The 23,622-nt window shown below is 41.5% G+C and overlaps 1 long non-coding RNA gene across 1 annotated transcript; it reads right to left on the bottom strand.

The window, feature by feature from the left end:
- Window positions 1-2,750: 2,750 nt before the first annotated feature.
- On the bottom strand, window positions 2,751-3,598 carry LOC139845309 (uncharacterized). Its single transcript, XR_011758275.1, has 3 exons — window positions 3,395-3,598; window positions 3,123-3,272; window positions 2,751-3,022 (listed from the first exon to the last, which is right to left on the bottom strand). It is a non-coding gene; the product is annotated as an uncharacterized lncRNA (long non-coding RNA).
- Between the last annotated feature and the right edge of the window lie 20,024 nt (window positions 3,599-23,622).

The raw sequence follows: 23,622 nt of genomic DNA, 5'->3' as shown, positions 1-23,622 counted from the left end.
ACACAAAAATCAATTAATGTGACATTTTTGAACTCAGTACCATGATCACTTCTCAACTGTTTGACAAGAACACCCTTCTGCACCTGCTCTTTCTTGATCAAGTTGATGATTTCTTCAGGAGCATCACTCTTTGCAGCTAAGAAAATAACCCATGTAAATCTGGAATACTCATCAACAATTATCAAAGTATATCTTTTTCCACCCAGACTACTAGTGTTCATTGGACCAAACATGTCCATGTGAAGCATGTGAAGTGGAACACTAATGGTAGCTAGGATTTTCGAGGAAAACTTTGTTTTGGTCTGTTTACCCATAATACAAGCAGAACAAGGTTTATCTTTCTTGAAAGGTTGTTGTGGAAGACCTCTTACAAGCTTCTTTTTGGAAAACTCATTGATATTTTTGAAATTAAGATGAGAAAGCCTTTTGTGCCAAAGCCAATTAAGTTATGGGACAGTCTGAGAGTACAGACATGTCTCAATTCCAGCATCAACAGATTCTAGATCCAGCATATACACATTTTGAAATCTCCAGGCCACAAGTGTTGGCCTTCCTTTAGGATCATAAATAATACCCGCTTTCTTCCTAATTCTGATTTCACAGTCTTCATCAGCAATTTGGCTCACACTCAGCAGATTATGTTTCAACCCTTCAACTAAAGCAACTTTCTTAAATGTAACACTTCCAGCTTTAACAATACCATAACCAATAGTCTTTGCAACAGAATTATCCCCATATCTTACAGAGGGACCCTTTTCTTCAACAAACCCTACTAGATACTCTTTGCATCCAGTCATGTGTCTTGAGCAACCACTATCCAGATACCACATATTACCCTGCTACACAAGACACAAATAAAAGAAAATGATTAGTTTTTAAGGGGAACCCACTTTTTAGTGGGTTCAATTGGAGTGCTCTTCACTCTCCAGACAAAAGCTTTGTTTCCAATCCAGATCAACTTGTCCTTAACAGATTTTAAGACACCTTTATTTTCACAAACTTTGGGTTTCCATTCCTTCTCAATTTTCTTAGAAAAACAAAATGTTCTTTTAATTGAAGGTTTTTCTTGACTCTTGATTTTTTCATTGAGTTTTGAAATTTCCTTTTTGAGTTTATGAATAGTCTTAGCTTGATTTGAATTTGACCTTCTCTTAGTTGACCTTTTTGGATGTGAACAAATACAAGTGTTAGAGAATGATTCAGAGTTGTCCTTGCAACTTGACTCTTGAGTGTCAGACTCTAGGTCAGAACACACACTTTTATTTTGAGAGACTAAACTGTTAGAGTTTGAAGGTTTCAAAAGTTCAGAATCTAATGGATTTTTACTTTCAAGTATTATAGTCTCAGAAGGCTCAACAGGATCTAATGACCTTACAAAAGCATTGGTTAAAATCTTTTTGTCACCATCAAATTTTACAAATGTGTTTGGTAAAATGTCAGGTTTGAATACACTTAGATCAACTTCCACATTATTATTTAATATGTAGTTTTCACCTAGTATAGCTTTGACACCATTTAGAATTTGTTTGGCAATAGCATCAGAATTCTTTTTGAAAGATACACACCAAGATTTACAAATTGATTCATAGTGTTTTGACCTTTTCATTTATCTTCCTAATTCAGTATTTAATCTTTTAGTTTCTTCTGTGTATGCCATTTTATAGGTGTCAAGTTCAACCTCACATTTTTTTAAGTCATTAATTTCAGCATCTTTGTCTTTGATGATATTTTTAAGATCAAAATTTTGTGTTTTTAACCTATCAATGTCTTTTAAACACCATTCAAAGTCAAGCAGCAAGTACTGAAACATTCTCACTTTTTCATTATCAAAATAGTTCACAGAGTTTTGTACCTTATAGGCAGAAGCTTTATTGCAAGTAGTGTCCTTATCCATCTTCTCAACAGCTTTCAGATCTTCCTGAAACTTGCTAGAACCACCAGCCTTTTCAATTATAGCCATATCTGGGGTAGTAATAATACTGATAGACCTTTTGATTAAAAAATATGGATCGTTTTAAAGATCACCGAGATAGGATTTACACCTAACCCTCTCTGATACCAGTTATTAGTTCACAGTAATATAACTATGAACACCAGACTCTCACTTTATACTATAAATAAAGAATTTAAGTGCAGAGAATGAGAGAACACGATAATGAAATAAAGATTGATAATATTGATCGTGCAAAGTACATCTTCAAACTAAACCATACGTCCCTATTTATACAGATAAACACCAAATTTGTAGATTTGGTTTCCAAAACTACTTCGCTATAAATAAGGAAAAGATAAACTAAAAATCAAACAAATTAACTATTAATACAAAAGTCAACTCTGGAGATAAAACTGAATCTTCAAAACATATCTTCTTAAACTTTAAGTATATCTCCAGAATAATCTTTAACTTTGGCTTCAAGAAAACTTCAACCGTTACTTCAGCAAATTCCAAAGTCTGCAACTTCAGACTCTAAATCTCCAGATTCTAAAATCTGCAAAGTACTTTTGACTCATTAGATTTTCATTTTACCAACACATAACATTATAGTAGTCTTGTTCAATATATAGCCTAAAGGGAATAATTCAAATATAAATGCTTACAAGTAGAATAAACCAAGCACTTTGCCACCACCATTCTTCCTTATGGCTTCTCCGTGATCCATGATTACAAAGGTGTTTGGATAATAATTACAAAGGTTTTTTGTCATCTACCAAACAGAATGTTGCACAGTGCATTATTCAAATTAAATTGTGCAATACAAAATATACAGGTAACAACATATTGCAGTATGAGAGCTATGAAAAAAAAGAAATTATCGAGAAAGGAAAATAAGTGTGTCTTAGGAGTCAAGCGCATCGTAGTAGTTTCATACGATTGGTCAATCAACCATAAACAAATCATTCTTTCGACTTTGACCCGGCAATGGCTACCCCTTTTCCTGTTAATCACCAAAATCACATACATATACATCAACCACCTACAACTGAGTGAAAATCTGTCTTGATCATCAAAAAGTGCGGCAATCTGCACGAACACAAAGGGGGTTAATTAGGCAAATGTAATACTAGAAAAAATTCGTAGTGGGCCGATCTGTAACAGGGTCAAAATGGGTTGTTTTCATTACATGTCAAAACCTGCAAAGCGTGACCTTTCAGGATCAAAGGACACATTAATATGTTCAGACCCTTGCCCGTTTCTGCCATTGCATCATTATCTAAAAGTGCTAAACCTCTGCAGTTTTGGGTGGAAAATGGGTGTTTTAGAATCCGAGAGTCTGCAAAATTATGGCTCAAAGTTACTTGAAAAAAGTTCAAAATATTTTGTTCATGTAATCAAAGTTATGGTTCTTATAATTTAAGAATGAAGATAAATTTCAGTACATGATACATGACTAACCAGAAAGGTCTGCAAATTCTCCAAATGGCATCAGTCAAAGAGTCTTGTTTTCTTCTCCTGAATTCAATCCTATTGTAATGTACATCTTTTAAGACCATTGATGACTAATAAGGGAGTAACAGACCATGAATATAACTCTACATGAATTTGTATAATATTATTAACAAGTTTTTGAGTTAACTGCGCTTCGCTGGGGTCGAAGTACGGTTGACCACGTAAGAGCTTGTCGGTTTTTTAAAGGAAAAAAATAATTTGAAAAAAGGTCTCATGACTTAACCCAGGACCATCGAGTATAATTTAAGTACGACATTACTTATTTACTCCGTATAAATAAATAAATCGATTTTTAATTTTTTTTTAAAATAAGCGCATAACCAGTCAACCAACCATTCAATTGTATTTGATATTATCCAATATACTATTTCTTGTATTTGATATTATCCAATATACTATTTCCAAAAATGCCTACTGCCCCATTGGAGTAACTTGTTTACAACTAATATTAGATATCTAGTCAAAATTGTGTTTTTCTAAAAAACTAAGAAATTAAAATCAAAAATTTGGTTCGAACCTGTGACTCTTCTAAATGAGAAGCTAAATCCATTCGACCACCGTTGTATGTTTGTTACTCACTCCAACTCTTATTGTATATCTATTTCAAAATGGGTTAAAGTCAAAATTAGCCTTCAATTTTGACTATGTTACTGTTCATCGTAATTCTCCAAATGAATATATTTATAATTATAATTATAATTATAATTATTATAATATATAATATATGTGAGAATGACTCTGAACCTAACTGGATATGTATTCTGATAGCAATAAAATATTCTACATTTTTCAACATAGAATCTAATTTGCTGCTATAACATCCCGTTAAACATAACATTTACTAAACTAAAAATAAGCCACGCATTCCATCCTTTATAAACAATATATAATAAATACCCTTGATTGGAGTACTACTTGATCACTACATTCAATAATTGAAGATTAAAGTAAAAAAAAAAAAAATACAGTTTTTATCTAATTGTATAACAAAGCTTGAAAAGTTTTTTTTATTTTTTATTTTTTAAAAAAAAGACAACAAAAAGATACAAAATTACCCATTATAAGGTGTACACCACATATTCTCATGAACCCCCAACCCCCCAACTAATCATCTCCATTCTTCTTAATTACGTACGTTCTAACAAAATATTTTAATTATATCATATATTCATATATCTTATCTTATTTCTTATTGATCAACAACGAAAATAATATTTAAGTTACTATAACTCTGTATAAAAAAAGTATCTTCATATTATTGTTTGCCAAGCAGAAACGATTCTTCATTACTACCAAGATTAATAATGCACCTTTATTAAGGAATGTAAACTTGTGTAAGCATAAAATAGACATGGGTCAAAGAGGCTGCAAGTTGCCTGACCCACCCATTTTGACACATGGCTTATGTCATAACTGTATGAATACTAACTTATTATTCTAATCACCTTACATTGTGGTTCATCTCATTATTCATAACTATTTGGACATTGGACATATATGTTATAGTCATATCATATATTCAGTAATAAAAATTAAAATTAAAATTAAAATTAAAATTAAAAATAAAAATAAAAACGAAAATAAAATAAACATAAACATAAACATTAAACATATAATAATATAAGAAAAGCATTAGCACCACTTACATAATTTTCAATGAGTAAATCTCTTAAGTATAGGCCTGCACACAATCAAAACAAATATGAATCATAAGTAAATATAAAATAAATAACCCAAAAATAATAGTATACTAAAACCAGCTAAATATGCATAACTAACCCAAAAGTATAAGAATTCGTACATAGCTTGAAATATGACAGTTAGACCCTTCTTTTTTCTAACCACAAAAATATCAAATTTTATAACCAATGTCCTAGCAAAAAGCCATAGAATTGCCATCTGCATATCTGCATATATAGTATAAAAAATCAAATTTTATAATCAATGTCCTAGCAAAAAGTCATAATAAATAATAACAATATCACCATAGAAATTATATAGGTTTATGGGTCAATGTAACGGTGGCTGCAGAGTCAAAGAAGTAGCATAAATTAAAGATGGCAAGTCTATTAACTCCAGGGGAGTAGCAAATACATCACCAATAGACAACTGATGAGAACCTTCTCTTCTTATAGTTCCTGCATGTGAAGAAGATGAAATACCAATGTGTAAAACATCATTAGAAGTAATCAAGTAAAAACATCGACATTGCCACATGAAAGTACATTTGATGCTGCTGCAGTGTAGTTATTTATTTGCAACGCCCTTTGTGACCTAACATCTGCATATAGTAAACATGACATAAATTTAAAAACACGTGCATGATAATTTATGATAAAAATAAAATGTAATCTTCAATATTAAATTGGCCTTGATCATGCTTTTGTAATTGACAATTCATATGATAAGCTGTAAAATTCAAAACTCAAAAAATTCCAATAAGAATTGTGTGCGCACCTTAGGGGAACCTAAAAGTCATTTGATACCTACTGTATAATTCAAGGAATTGAAAACCCATGATGATAATTATTTCGCTCATTATAATACAAAAAATAAATAAACAGAATATGATCAACTGATAAGTGACCAACCATCCTCTAATAATTACATGATTACCTTGAAGATCTCTAATAAAGATGGTTACCCTTGTAAATTACACCGATGTCTGTAAATAGCCAATCAACTGATAAGTATTTCATAGTATATTGTAAAGATGTATATGATATATGATAAAAAGTGATTGTATTTACCATAAGTTTGCAACAACTATTCCTCTTTATTTCCAATCATATAGTGAGCCTGAAGTGTTCAACTTAAGTGCACAAACTCAACCGTAATCGAATAAAACCAAATTCAAGGATTTCTTCATCGATGAAGTGCTAAATATAAAAAATTATCGAACATCAATATAATCATTGAGATGAAAAAAAAAAAAAAAAAAAGATTTGATGATCACAGTTTGAAGAATTAAAGTATCTTTGAAATGTATTCAATGAATAGTGATCAAGATGACACAGAGCTTCTTGATCTACAACATTGTTTTAAATTATACATTTCATCAAATAGTATGGATACTAACTTATGAATACTAACTTATTATGATCACAACTATATGATAAATCTTTATTTATGATCACAATAAGAACAATAATTACGTAAACTCATACATAATATTACAATAAGATATATCTAATTCTATAGAATCAAACTTATGTCTTTAAACATTCAGCAATAAATTTTAGTTAATGAATAAACAAAGATACTGATACAAAGATTTCTGGAATTAAACTGATTAGAGTTTATAAAAAAAAACTTAAAAATATAAATTTTCAATTACAATGTAGAATTTGACAACGGCATATAGATTATAGTTTCAATTATAGTTGCTTGACCTACCCGTTTTAGCCAAAAAAAAAAAAAAAAAAAAAAGGGTAATGCGAAGTCTATCTTACCAAGCAGAAAACGATGAGATTAGAGTGATTCAACATGAAGTCGGGAATAATAATACAAACTACCAAAGGGAAACTGAATGAATAAGATAGCAAACCTCCAATTTACGATTGTTTAAGAAGCTGATGATGCCAGAGAAAGATCTCACTGCATACAATGAAAACAATTCAAATAATTCAAACATTAACCACTTATGTTAATGGCAATAAACAGAGAAAAAAGAAACCCTAACGGTTACCAGGAATTCTAAATTAAAAAAAGACGATAATTAAAAAAAGGCTGCTAAAAACTCGTAGAATCATATAATCCGCAAGAATCGTACCGTGTAGCTTAGCGTATTTCCATCATGAAGAAGAACGCATGTCTAAGGAAGAAACTGGATCAAACAAATCAAGCTAAAAAGTAAAACATAGTTAAACCCGTTAAAATTCTAAGCATCTGTAACAATCCATAGACATATCCATTCAAACAATCAAAACAAAAAAACGAACAAATTACTTTAACTGCACGGATTATATCTAATAATAATAATACACAAATTTAACTGAAATGGTTAAGGATGAACGTACCTCGTTCTCACCCCATTTTTGTTTCGATTTAAAACCCTAATCTGGATTTCGCATACATAACGGACAACCGTGACGATGTCTTTGAAATTACCCGTTTATACCGATTATGATTGTTGATGAAAACATAAATCATTATATTAGGATCGATTTACAGATTTATTGGTGTGGATTTGTTTGGTGATTTGAAGAGATTTTTTTTTTTTTTTTTTTTTTTTTAAGGGTGATATATGTAAACAACCTAATTTTGTTAAGACAACCAACATGTTTTACAGTGTTGTACAGTACAACACTGTAAAGCATAATGGTTGTGTATATAACAAAACTAGATTGTGTACATATCACTACCCTTTTTTAACCCTAATTTAGCACCGTATGAATAAAACAATAATGAAGAAACGAAACATGAATACGTAAGATTTATTGATGATTAACAGAATTCTTGGATTGTAAGGATTGAGGAAAATCGTATGTCAAAGTTTGGGGGAAGAAATCAAATCTGGAATCCCTAATTTTGGATCCCTATTTTGAATTATGATTTAATTAGGGACACGTATCAAATGTACATAATTAGCGAATTTTTTAATTTAAAATTAGGAGAAAATTAGGATTAGTGACGATGAATATGGTGTTGGCACGTGTCCGATCCGATTTAAGTATGAGATTTATGTAGATTATGTAGATTATGTAGATATGTAGATTATGTAGATTAATGATAATGATGATTAATGATATATATATACATATATATATATATATATATATATATATATATATATATATATATATATATATATATATATATATATATATATATATATCAATTAATATTATTATATAAAATAAGTTATTTAAGGATGTTTCCAGACAAATCAACCAAAATTTTTTAACGGATATATCTTTCTGTTCGCCGCGAGTTAGGTTCTACCGCCATCACCGTTCAACTCGAAATAATTTTACGAATAAAACGCAATAAATTGTATTCGAAACGGAGCTTCGATGCACCACCAACAACCACCACAACCAACCACAACCAACCACCACCACTACCACCAACCACTACCAACACCAACCACCACCACCACCACCACCACCACCACCAACCACCACAGCCACCACCAACCACCACCACCATCCACCACCAACCACCACCACACACCTCCACCCACCACAACCAACCACCACCACCACCACCAACCACCACCAACTACCACCACAACCAACCACCACCAACCACCACCTACCATCAACCACCACCCACCACCCACCACCACCAACCACCACCACCACCACCAATTACCACCACAACCAATCACCAACCACCACCAACCACTACCACCCACCACCACCACCACCACCAACCAACACCACCACCACACCCCACCACCCACCACAACCAACCACCACCACCACTAATTACCACCACAACCAACCACCAATCACCAACCACCACCAACCACCACCACCCACCACCACCACCACCAACCAACACCACCACCACACCCCACCATCCACCACCACCAACCACCACCACTACCAACCATCACCACCAACCACCACCACCAACCACTACCATCAACCACCACCACCACCACCACACACCACCAACCACCACTACCCACCACCACCACCAACAACACCCACCATCCACCATTCGCCACCACCAACCACCACTACTAACCAACACCCCACCCCACCATCCGCCACCACCACCACCCACCACCACCAACCACCAACTACCACCACAATCAACCACCACAACCCACCACCACTACCACCACCACCAACCACTACCACCCATCAACACTAACCACCACCAACTACCACCACCAACCACCACTACCATCCACCACCAACCACCACCAACTACCACCACCACCACTAGCACTACCGTCAACCAAACACCAACCACCAACCGCCATCGCCAACCGCCACACACCAACCACAACCATCACCAACCACAACCAACAATCACCACCCACCAACACCACCACCCACCACCCACCACCACCAATCAACCACAACCAACCACCACCCACCACCACCACCATCCACCACCAACCACCACCACCACCAACCACCACCAACCATCACCACCACCAACCACCACAACTACCACTTACCACCAACCATCACCACCAACCACCACCACCCACCACCAACCACCACCACCACCACCATCCACCACCAACCATCACCACCCACCACCACCAACCACCACCAACCACCACCACCACCAACCATCACCACCCACCACAACCAACCACCACCACCACCACCAACCACCACCAACTACCACCACAACCAACCACCACCAACTACCACCTACCACCAACCATCACCACCAACCACCCACCACCACCCACCACCACCAACCACCACCACCCACCACCAACCACCCACCACCACCCACCACCACCAACCATCACCACCCACCACCACCACCAACCACCACCACCACCACCACACCCCACCATTCACCACCACCAACCACCACCACTACCAACCATCACCACCAACCACCACCACCAACCACTACCATCAACCACCACCACCACCAACCACCACCACCACACACCCCCTCCCACCATCACCCACCACCACCAACCACCACCACCACCAACCACCACCACCACCAACCACCACCACAACCAACCACCACCAACCACCACCTACCACCAACCATCACCACCACCCACCACCACCAACCACCACCACCACCAATTACCACCACAACCAATCACCAACCACCACTAACCACTACCACCCACCACCACCACCACCAACCAACACCACCACCACACCCCACCACCCACCACAACCAACCACCACCACCACCAATTACCACCACAACCAACCACCAATCACCAACCACCACCAACCACTACCACCCACCACCACCACCACCACCAACCAACACCACCACCACACCCCACCATCCACCACCACCAACCACCACCACTACCAACCATCACCACCAACCACCACCACCAACCACTACCATCAACCACCACCACCACCAACCACCACCACCACCACACACCACCAACCACCACTACCCACCACCACCACCAACAACACCCACCATCCACCATCCGCCACCACCAACCACCACCACCAACCACCACTACTAACCAACACCCCAACCCACCATCCGCCACCACCACCAACCACCACCCTCCACCACCAACCACCAACTACCACCACAATCAACCACCACAACCCACCACCACCACCACCACCAACCACTACCACCCATCAACACTAACCACCACCAACTACCACCACCAACCACCACTACCATCCACCACCAACCACCACCACCACCACCACCAACTACCACCACCACCACTAGCACTACCGTCAACCAACACCAACCACCAACCGCCATCGCCAACCGCCACACACCAACCACAACCATCACCAACCACAACCAACCATCACCACCCACCAACACCACCACCCACCACCCACCACCACCAACTACCAATCAACCACAACCAACCACCACCATCCACCACCAACCACCACCACCACCAACTACCACCACACACCTCCACCCACCACAACCAACCACCACCACCAACCACCACAACTACCACTTACCACCAACCATCACCACCAACCACCACCACCACCCACCACCAACCACCAACCACCACCACCAACCACCACCAACCACCACCACCACCAACCATCACCACCCACCACAACCAACCACCACCACCACTACCAACCATCACCAACTACCACCACAACCAACCACCACCAACTACCACCTACCACCAACCATCACCACCAACCACCCACCACCAACCACCACCAGCCACCACCAACCACCCACCACCACATACCACCACCAAGGATCACCACCCACCACCACCAACCACCACCACCACCACCACACCCCACCATTCAACACCACCAATCACCACCACTACCAACCATCACCACCAACCACCACCACCAACCACTACCATCAACCACCACCACCACCAACCACCACCACCACACACCCCCTCCCACCATCACCCACCACCACCAACCACCACCACCACCACTAACAACTACCACCACAATCAACCACCACCGACACCAACCACTACCACCCACCACCACCAACCACCACCACTAACCAGCACCCCACCCCACCATCCACCCACCACCACCACCCACCACCACCAACCACCAACTACCACCACAATCAACCACCACAACCCACCACCACCACCACCAACCACTACCACACTAACTACCACCACCAACCACCACTACCATCCACCGCCAACTACTAACCACCACCACCACCAACTACCACCATCACCACCAACCACTAGCACTACCGTCAACCAACACCAACCACCAACCGCCACCGCCAACCGCCACACACCAACCACAACCATCACCAACCACAACAAACCAACACTACCCACCAACACCACCACCCACCACCAACCACCAACCAACCACAACCAACCACCACCCACCACCACCACCCACCACCACCATCTACCACCAACCACCACCACCACCAACCACCACCACCCATTACCACCACCACCACAACCAACCAACCACCACCACCAACCACCACCACCAACCACCACAACTACCACCTACCACCAACCATCACCACCAACCACCACCACCACCCACCACCAACCACCACCATCACCATCCACCATCCACCACCAACCACCACCACCCATCACCACCCACCACCACCAACCACCACCACACACCACCACCCATCACAACCAACCACCACCACCTACCACCACCACCCACCACCAACTACCACCACAACCAACCATCAATCACCAACCACCACCAACCACTACCATCCGCCAACACCAACCACCACCACTAACCAACACCACCAACCACCATTACACCCCCCATCCACCACTACCAACCACCACCACCACCATCACCACCAACCACCACCAATCAACACCACCAACCACTACCATCAACCACCAACCACCATCGATCACCACCACCAACCACTACCATCAACCACCACCACTACCTACCACCAACCACCCACCACCAACTACCACCACAATCAACCATCACCCACTACCACCGCCACCAACCACTACCACCCACCAAAACCAAACACCAACCACCAGCCACCACCAGCCACCACAACCCACCACCACCATCCACCACCAACCACCACCAACCACCACCACTAACTAACCACCACCACCAACCACTACCAACAACCACCACCAACCATCACCACCAACCACCACCACCAATCACCACCACCCACCACCACCTTCCACCACCACCAATTACCACCACAACCAACCACCACCAACCAACCACCACCAATCACTACCACCCACCACCACCAACCACCACCACCACCAACCAACACCACCAACCTCCACCACACCCCACCATCCACCACCACCACCACCAACCACCACCACACACCACCAACTACCCACCACCACCACCAACTACCACCACAATCAACCACCACCACCCACCACCAACCACTAACACCCACCAACACTAACCACCACCACAAATCACCACCAACCATTACCACACACCACCACCACACACCGCCACCCATCACAATCTAACCACCACCACCATCACCAACCACCACCACCACAAACCACTACCATCAACCACCACCACCACCACCCACCACCACCACACACCACCACCACCACCACCACCAACCACTACCACCCACCAACACCCACAACAACCAACACCCACCACCAACCACCACCACCACGAACCACCACCACCACGAACCACCACGAACCACCACCAACGACCACCACAACTAACCACATCCGACCACCACCAACCACCACCACTACCACCAACCACTACCAACCACCACCACCAACCACCACCAACCACCACCATTCACCACCAACCACCACCACCACCAACCATCACTACCCACCACCACCAATCACCACCACACACCTTCACCCACCACAACCAACCATCACCAACCACCATCAACCACCACCACCACTAACCACTACCATCAAACACCACCACCACCACCCACCACCACCACACACCACCACCACCACCAACCACTACCACAACCAATACCCACCACCACCACGAACAACCACCACCACGAACCACCACCAACCACCACCAACTACCACCACAACCAACCACAACCAACCACCACCACTACCACCAACCACTACCACCCGCCACCACCAACCACCACCACCAACCACCACCACCAACCACCACCATCCACTACCAACCACCACCAAAAACCACCACACACCTCCACCCACCACCACAACAAACCACCACCCACCACAACAAACCACCACCACCACCAACCACCACCACAACCAACCACCACCAACCACCACCAACCACCAACCATCACCACCAACCACCACCACCTACCACCAACTACCACCACCAACCACCACCAACCATCACCACCCACCACCACCACACATCAGCACCGACCACAACCAACCACCACCTACCACCACCAACTACCAACACAACCAACCACCAATCACCAACCACCACCACCACCAACCACCACAAACCACCACTACCAACCACCACCAACTACTACCACAACCAACCACCAACCACTACCACCCACCACCCACCACCTACCACCACCAACCACCACCAACTACCACCACAACCAACCACCAATCACCAACCACCACCAACCACTACCACCCACCACCACCAACCACCACCACCACCACCAACCAACAACACCACCACACCCCACCATTCTCCGCCACCAACCACTACCACTACCAACCATCACCACCAACCACCACCAATCATCACCACCAACCACTACCATCAAACACCATCACCACCAACCATCACCACACACCACCACCCCCCACCATCCACCACCACCAACCACCACCACCCACCACCACCAACAACAACTACCACCACAATCAACCACCACACACCACCACCGCCATCAACCACTACCACCCACCAACACCAACCACCACCACCACCACCACTAACCAACACCCCACCCCACCATCCACCATCAGCCACCACCACCAACCACCACCACCACCCACCATCACCACAATCAACCACCACAACCCACCACCACCACCAACCACTACCACCCACCAATACTAACCACCACCACCAACCACCACCACCATCCACCACCAAACACCAACCACCACCACCACCACCACCCACCACCACCACCAACCACTACCACCCACCAATACTAACCACCACCACCAACATCCACCACCAAACACCAACCACCACCACCACCAACCACCACCACCACTAACCACTAGCACTACCGTCACCCAACACCAACCACCAACCGCCACCGCCAACCACCACACACCAACCACAACCATCACCAACCACAACCAACCATCACCACCCACCAACACCTCCACCCACCACCAACCACCAACCAACCACAACCAACCACCACCACCAACCACTACCACCAACCACCACAACCCACCACCACCAACCACCACCACCAACCACCACCACACACCTTCACCCACCACAACCAACCACCATCACCAACCACCAGTAACCACCACCACCACCAACCACCACAACTACCACCTACCACCAACCATCACCACCAACCACCACCACCCACCACCAACCACCACCACCACACACCACCACCCACCACAACCAACCACCACTACCTACCACCACCAACTACCACCACAACCAACCACCAATCACCAACCACCACCAACCATTAACACCCGCCAACACCAACCACCACCGCCAACCAACACCACCAACCACCACTACACCCCACCATCCACCACCACCAACTACCATCACCACCAACTACCACCTCCAATCGCCACCACAAACGACTACCATCAACCACCACCACCACCACCCACCACCCACCACCACCTACCACTCACCACCCACCACCAACTACCACCACAATCAACCACCACCCACCACCAATGCCACCAACCACTACCACCCACCAACACCAACCACTAACCACCACCAATCACCACCCACCACCACCCACCACCACCATCCACCACCAACCACCACCACCACTCACCACAACCAACCACCACCACCAACCACCCACCACCACCAACCATCACCACCTACCACCACCACAACCAACCACCACTAATCACTACCACCCACCACCACCAACCAACACCACCACCACCAACCAACACCACCAACCTCCACCACACCCTACAATCTACCACCACCACCACCAACCACTACTATCAACCACCACCACCCACCACCAACCACCAACCACCAACTACCACTACAATCAACCACCACCACCCACCACCAACCACTACCACCCACCAACACTAACCAGCACCACCAATCACCACCAACCATTACAACACACCACCACCCACCACCACCAACCATCACCAACCACCCCAACCACCACCACCACTAACCACCACCACCAACCACCACCACCAACCACCACCACCCACCACCACCACCAACCATCACCAACCACACACCACCACCACACACCACCACCACATACCACCACCACCCACCACCAACTACCACCACCATGTAAGACCTAAATAATTGTTGTGTACATAAGATGCTTGAAGTGGGGGTTTCGTTATACATTTTAAAATGAAAAAGAATCTGACCTGGGGGAGTGGCGCGCCGCGCGGCCTTTTGGCTCGCCGCGCCGTTTGTCTGTGACAGATTTCTTCTTTCTTTTAAATTAGATATTTTGAGGGCAATTTGGTAAATTCATAAAAGGGCCGACTTTAAGGCCTTAGATCAGTTTATGGAGCCTCATTAACTCCATTTCCATCTACTTCAACCTCATCCATTCAATTCTAGAGAGAGTGATAACCTATGTGATGACCCGAAATTTTTTGACTAATTTAAACCAACTCTCTATATGATTTAATATTATGTAAATATACATATAAATATATATATTATAAGATTTACAAGTAAAACACTAATTGCTTCTGTAAAAATGACTTTGCTACAGTAAAACACTATTTGCTACAGTAAAACACTATTTGCTACAGTAACACTATTTGCTACAGTAAACACTATTTACTACAGTAAAACACTATTTGCTACAGTGAAACCGTATTTGCTACAGTGCTACAGTGAAAACCTCTTAGGGTCCGAGCTTTGAACATTACAATTCGTACCGATCTCACAAAGCAAATTCAAGCAGCACAGTTAGAAGCTTTAAAAGAAGAAAATGAAAAAGGCGAAATGAGCAAAGGGTTAGAAAAACAACTTGAAGTAAAAGCCGATGACACCTTGTATTTTGCTGGTAGGATATGGGTACCAAAACAAGATAACCTAAGGAAACTAGTACTGGATGAAGCATACAAAACGAGGTACTCAATTCACCCGGGAAACGAGAAAATGTACCACGATCTCAAGAAGTTCTATTGGTGGCCCAACATGAAAGCCGACATTGCTACTTATGTTGGAAAGTGCCTGACTTGCGCCAAGGTCAAGGCTGAACATCAGAAACCGTCAGGACTGCTGACACAACCAGAGATTCCTCAATGGAAGTGGGAATGTATTACCATGGATTTTATCACAAAGCTACCGAAAACAGTGGGAGGTTACGACACCATCTGGGTTGTTGTGGATCGTCTCACTAAGTCTGCTCACTTTTTACCGATACGAGAAACCGATAAGATGGAAAAGTTGGCACAAGTTTACATAAAAGAAGTTATTTCTAGACACGGTGTGCCTGTGTCCATCATCTCTGATCGCGACAGCCGATTTACTTCAAGGTTCTGGCAAACTTTACAGAAAGCAATGGGGACACGTTTGGATATGAGTACAGCATATCACCCCCAGACAGATGGCCAAAGTGAAAGAACCATTCAAACCCTAGATGACATGCTGAGGGCATGTGTCATCGATTTCGGAAACGGATGGGATAAACATCTACCATTGGCAGAATTCTCATACAATAACAGCTATCATACGAGCATCAACGCAAAGCCATTTGAAGTACTTTACGGTAGAAAGTGCAGGTCTCCAATTTGTTGGAGTGAAGTAGGAGAAAGACAACTTACCAGACCAGAAATTATTCATGAAACCACCGAAAAGATCATTCAAATACAACAGCGATTGAAAACGGCCATGAGTCGCCAAAAGAGTTATGCTGATATAAGAAGAAAACCGCTAGAATTTCAAGTGGGCGACAAAGTCATGTTGAAAGTGTCACCCTGGAAAGGCGTTGTACGATTCGGTAAACGAGGAAAGCTAAGTCCTAGGTACGTAGGACCCTTTGAAATCACCGAAAGAATTGGAGCAGTTGCTTATCGATTAAAGCTACCGCAAGAACTTAGTAGTGTTCATGACACATTTCACGTGTCAAATTTAAAGAAATGTTTAGCTAAAGAGGATGTCGTAATTCCTCTTGACGAAATACGAATCAATGATAAACTCCATTTTATCGAAGAACCTGTTGAAATCATGGACCGTGAGGTCAAACAATTAAAACAAAGCAAAATACCGATAGTTAGGGTTCGTTGGAACGCTAGACGAGGACCCGAGTTTACTTGGGAACGTGAGGATCAAATGAAGCAAAAGTATCCACATTTGTTCACTGATATCGCTCATAAAACAGGTACTACTCAAAATTTCGGGACAAAATTTTCTTTAACGGGGAGGTTATGTGATGACCCGGAAAATTTCGACTAATTTAAATCAACTCTCTAATGATTTAATATTATGTAAATATACATATAAATATATATATTATAAGATGTACAAGTAAAACACTAATTGCTACTATAAAAACGACTTTGCTACAGTAAAACAGTATTTGCTACAGTAAAACACTATTTGCTACAGTAAACACTATTTGCTACAGCACACACTATTTGCTGCAGTAAAACACTATTTGATGTCGACGAACTAGCAAACAAAAACGGAAAAGGCGGCCATGCGATCGCATGACAAAAACACTGAAAACTCATGCGATCGCATGAGCTACAGTAAATGCAAAAGTATTATAAAAGGTCAGTTTGCTCGACGGATTTCCTCACACTTTTTTTTTCTTCTTCTATAATCTTTATTTATATTTATATTATAATTATAATTTTAAATTTAAATTTAATAATAATAAGGTATATACGAGGGTGTTTTTAATTCGGGTTTCAAACCGCTTTAAGCTAAGGAAATATTGGGTATTGTTCGGGGTATTGTTCTTGAATCCAAGGCCAACCATACAGTCGTCTACCATCATTACGTCTACGCAATTTGCCTACAATATTGAGTCTCAATATTGAACTGTGAGTTATAGATCCCTTTTTAAATACTTTAAATATTTTTGGGCTGAGAATACATGCAATTTATTTTAAACGCAATAAGACACAAGTACATACTAAATTCTACACTGAGTTAAACCGAAAATCCCTTAGCTTTGGTAACTAGTAGCTGCCAGTACATAGGATATGGACTGGTGGGCGCGAATAATTGTATATGGATCCATAGGGCTTGACATCCCCGTCCGAGCTAGAGCGCTAGCCTTTTAACGGACGTATGTTATTTGAGTTTAAGACACGTTGGTTTGTGTGTATTAAAACAAATGGGGTAATTATCACTATAGCATTAAGTTTAGTTACCAGGGTGCTCTGTTACGTAGAATCTATTGATAAACTTTTGATGAAATCTTGTGGTCTATCTTTATATATGTTTATGACTCGAGCAAATAAACCTATAACTCACCAACATTCGTGTTGACTTTTTAGCATGTTTTATTCTTAGGTCCTTAGAATGCTTCCGCTGTGATGTGCTTGTTGCCTGCATGGAGTCTCTCATGCTTTGTACAAAGTTTATTGCATTCAAAATAAAACTGCGTTGTGTAATAAATAATTGGACTGTGATGTCAACCTGTAAATTAAAGACTTATGTATTTTGGGGTTTTGCTTATACCTAAGCACTCGCCCACATGTTTATAACTTTCTATGTTTAGAAAGTCACTTATTTAATGAATGCAATATTTTATCAAAACGTATCATATAGAGGTCAAAACCTCATTGTGGAATCAATGATTAACGTGCCGCGTCAATAGCGATTTTGACGGGTCGTTACAGTTGGTATCCGAGCTTGAGGTCATAGGGAACTAGAAATTACATTAGTGTGTTTAACTGGTAATTGTTAGGATGCATTAGTGAGTCTGGACTATGACCATATCTGTTTTTACTGATTTTTGCTTATCATTTGGTCAAAAACATTATATGTGATATATTTATGCTAACGTAATTGTTGTTTCAATTATGTGATAGATGACTTCTTCTAATCCTATCATTTTGTACGACTCGGAATCGGACATTGAATCTATTATATCCACAACTAAAAAGGGCGTTCCAATACCTATTAAAGAAGAAATTGTGTTAGCCGGGGAATCTCAACTCCCGGTAAACCCAGAGGAGGTTCCAGCTCCACCCAACTCTAGTTTTCCGGAGCCACAATATCGTTGGCATGGACCTATGATCCCTGGAGTAAACGAAGATCGTCCATTTCTAAACGAACATGGACATTGGGCCAGATACACCGCCGACGGGCGGGTTGTGAATATATTGCCTGGCAAATTTCGGTTCATGACCACCGGTACATATTCTCGTACACATGATGCAGACAGTTCGTCATCATATTCTCCTACACATGACTCAGATAGTTCGTCATCAGACGAGATCGGTGAGGAGGAGGATTTCGCTAATGAAATAAAAGAAGTCACTAAGGAGAAATTCCAACTTGCTATAGATAATAAAAACAACCACAAAAAAAAGTCCTTAATTATTAAAAAGGAACAGGACCATTCGATCTGTAACCACCCTTATTGTATTAAATCCACTGAGGCAACGGGTACCTCAAAACCCCAACCAAAACTTAAATACACTGCCAGAATGTCTGTCGGACCATGTGCACACAAACAATTAGCAGAGAGAACCAAATGGGAAGAAGTTTCTGATAGTTCTGAATAAACGACCTCGCAACCATAAATCTTCCATGCGCTATTTTATTGCTTATGTGTGCTACTCTATCTTGTTATGTAAAATATGCATATGTAAAATATCGGTATTGTATTGTATGGTATTGTATTATTTTGGTTTATTAATAATAAATGCATGGAATGATTATTTGTATTATTACTACTTCTTATTATTATTATTACATAATAACGTAGTAACTCGATATAATTTTTCATAGTGGAATATTATTAGGATTTTAGTAGTTAATTCCTTGTACTAGCTATTATGTATGAACTTAAAGGGTAGGTAATACCCTAGAAATAATTATAAAATGCTAATAAGAAGAAAAGGCTTTTATAATAATTGGTTCATATTATTAATATGCTACGATTAACTATTAACAACTCATTTTACCTATAATATTCTATATGATTAAATTATCTCTGTTGTATTTATTGAAGAAACATGTCTCAAATGTCGGATGCTGAGTTTGAGGAACTAGTCGAGAAACGTGTGAATGAAAGAATTGCTGCAGATGAGGCAGCAAAAGCAGCAGCCGAAGCAGCAGCCGTAAACACAAACTCACGAAACGGATGCTCATACAAAACTTTTCAAGGATGCAAACCACAGACGTTTAGTGGAACCGAGGGACCAGTCGGTCTAACCCGATGGTTTGAAAATATGGAGTCCGTTTTCAAAATCAGTAATTGTGCGAACGGAGACAAGTCAAAGTATGCTTCGTGCACGTTGCAAGATGGTGCACTTACTTGGTGGAACAATTATGCTAAAGCGGAAGGAATAGATACGGCATATGATATCTCTTGGGAAGAACTGAAAAAGATGCTAATCGAGGAGTACTGTCCTCGAAACGAGATCAGAAAAATGGAATCTGAGTTACGTAATCTGAAGGTTATCGGCGCGAATCTCAATAACTATGAAAAGCGTTTCATGAAACTAGCCTTTTTGTGTCCCGAATTGGTGCCAAACGAGAAACGAAAGATAGAAATGTATATTGACGGTTTATCAATCAATATCAAAGGAAATGTTACATCGTCCAAACCAAATACGATGCAGGAAGCCATGACAATGGCACACCAACTCATGGACCAGATCACAGAGAGTTTGATTAAGGCACCAATTACCGAAGTCAAGACAACTGAAGGAAAGAGGAAATAGGAAGATTATAAGGGCAAAAGTACTCACCTGAAGAAGCAAGAAACTTTTAAAGGTAAACAAGATGGGGCAACTGCTAGTCCAAACTATAAGGGACCCCATCCGTTCTGCAAAAGATGTTACACACATCATGCAGGTTATTGCCAAGTGGTCTGTGATAAATGCAACAAGAAAGGACATGTGGCGAAAGATTGTTATGCCACCGTTTCTGAAGTAAAGACAAAACCGACCAATGTCAAGAAATGTTTTGGATGGTCACTTTATAAATCAATGCCCTGATAAGGAGAAGAACAAAGAACCCGCACGTGGGAGGGCATTTAATGTTAGTACCAGTGAAGCACGTGAGGATCCTAATCTTGTCACGGTACGTTTACCGTTAATAATCAACTAGCTTCTATTATGTTTGATACGGGTGCTGATAGAAGTTATATGTGTAAAGACTTTAGTTCTAAACTAAAATGTGCATCATTGCCTCTAGATGATAAATATACTATTGAATTAGCTAATGGTAAACTGATAAAAGCCGATAAAATTTGCCATGGTTGCGAAATAAATCTCGCTAGTGAAACCTTCAAAATCGATTTGATACCAGTAGAATTAGGAAGTTTTGACGTAATCGTTGGCATGGACTGGATGTCCAAAACAAGAGCGGAAGTTGTTTGCGCTGAAAAAGCAATCCGCATCCCTCATAAGGATGAAACGTCATTAATGATTTATGGGGAGAAGAGCAACTCGAAGCTGAACCTTATCAGCTGTATGAAGGCTCAGAAACTTATAAGAAAAGGTTGTTATGCTATTCTGGCACACGTAAAGAAGATTGATACTGAAGAAAGAAGCATCGATGACATGCCGGTTGTAAGAGAATATCCCGGAGTATTTCTAGAAGAATTACCAGGGCTACCTCCACATAGATGTGTAGAATTCCAGATTGATCTCATACCAGGAGCTGCACCTGTAGCCCGATCTCCATATAGACTTGCACCTTCAGAAATGCAAGAATTACAAGACCAGTTACAAGAATTATCGGACCGTGGATTTATTCGTCCCAGTTTTTCACCTTGGGGTGCTCCTATTCTGTTCGTCAAGAAGAAGGATGGATCTATGAGAATGTGCATAGATTACCGAGAATTAAACAAATTAACGATTAAGAATCGGTACCCATTACCGAGGATTGATGATTTGTTTGATCAATTGCAAGGATCAAGTGTTTATTCTAAGATTGATCTACGCTCCGGATATCATCAGCTGAGAGTGAAGGAAGAAGATGTTCCTAAAACCGCGTTCAGAACCCGTTACGGTCACTATGAGTTTCTAGTCATGCCTTTTGGATTAACTAATTCTCCAACAGTATTCATGGATCTAATGAATCGCATCTGTAGACCATATTTAGACAAATTTGTCATTGTTTTTATCGACGACATATTAATTTACTCGAAGAACAAGGAAGAACATGAGCAACACTTAAGACTGGTACTAGAGATACTCAAGAAAGAAGAATTGTACGCAAAATTTTCGAAGTGTGATTTCTGGTTACAAGAAGTACAATTTTTGGGCCATGTTATCAGTAAACATGGAATTAAAGTTGACCCTGCCAAGATCGAAGCCATTAGTAAATGGGAAACACCGAAGACTCCAACACAAATCCGCCAATTCTTAGGTCTTGCTGGTTACTACCGAAGATTCATTCAAGATTTCTCTAGAATCGCCAAACCCTTAACTGCATTGACTCAAAAGGGAAAGAAGTATGATTGGTCCACGGAACAGGAATCCTCATTCCAGTTATTAAAGAAGAAGTTAACGTCTGCACCCATTTTGTCATTACCGGAAGGAAATGATGATTTCGTGATCTATTGTGACGCTTCGCGCCAAGGTTTAGGATGTGTATTAATGCAACGCACAAAATTTATCGCATATGCCTCACGACAACTAAAAATTCATGAAAAGAACTATACGACGCACGATTTGGAACTTGGAGCAGTAGTTTTTGCACTCAAAATAT

This window comes from Rutidosis leptorrhynchoides, chromosome 4, assembly GCF_046630445.1.
Source record: "Rutidosis leptorrhynchoides isolate AG116_Rl617_1_P2 chromosome 4, CSIRO_AGI_Rlap_v1, whole genome shotgun sequence".
Lineage (NCBI taxonomy): Eukaryota > Viridiplantae > Streptophyta > Magnoliopsida > Asterales > Asteraceae > Rutidosis > Rutidosis leptorrhynchoides.
The sequence above is the reverse complement of the archived record's forward strand: the minus strand, read 5'-3'. Positions and strand labels throughout refer to the sequence as shown.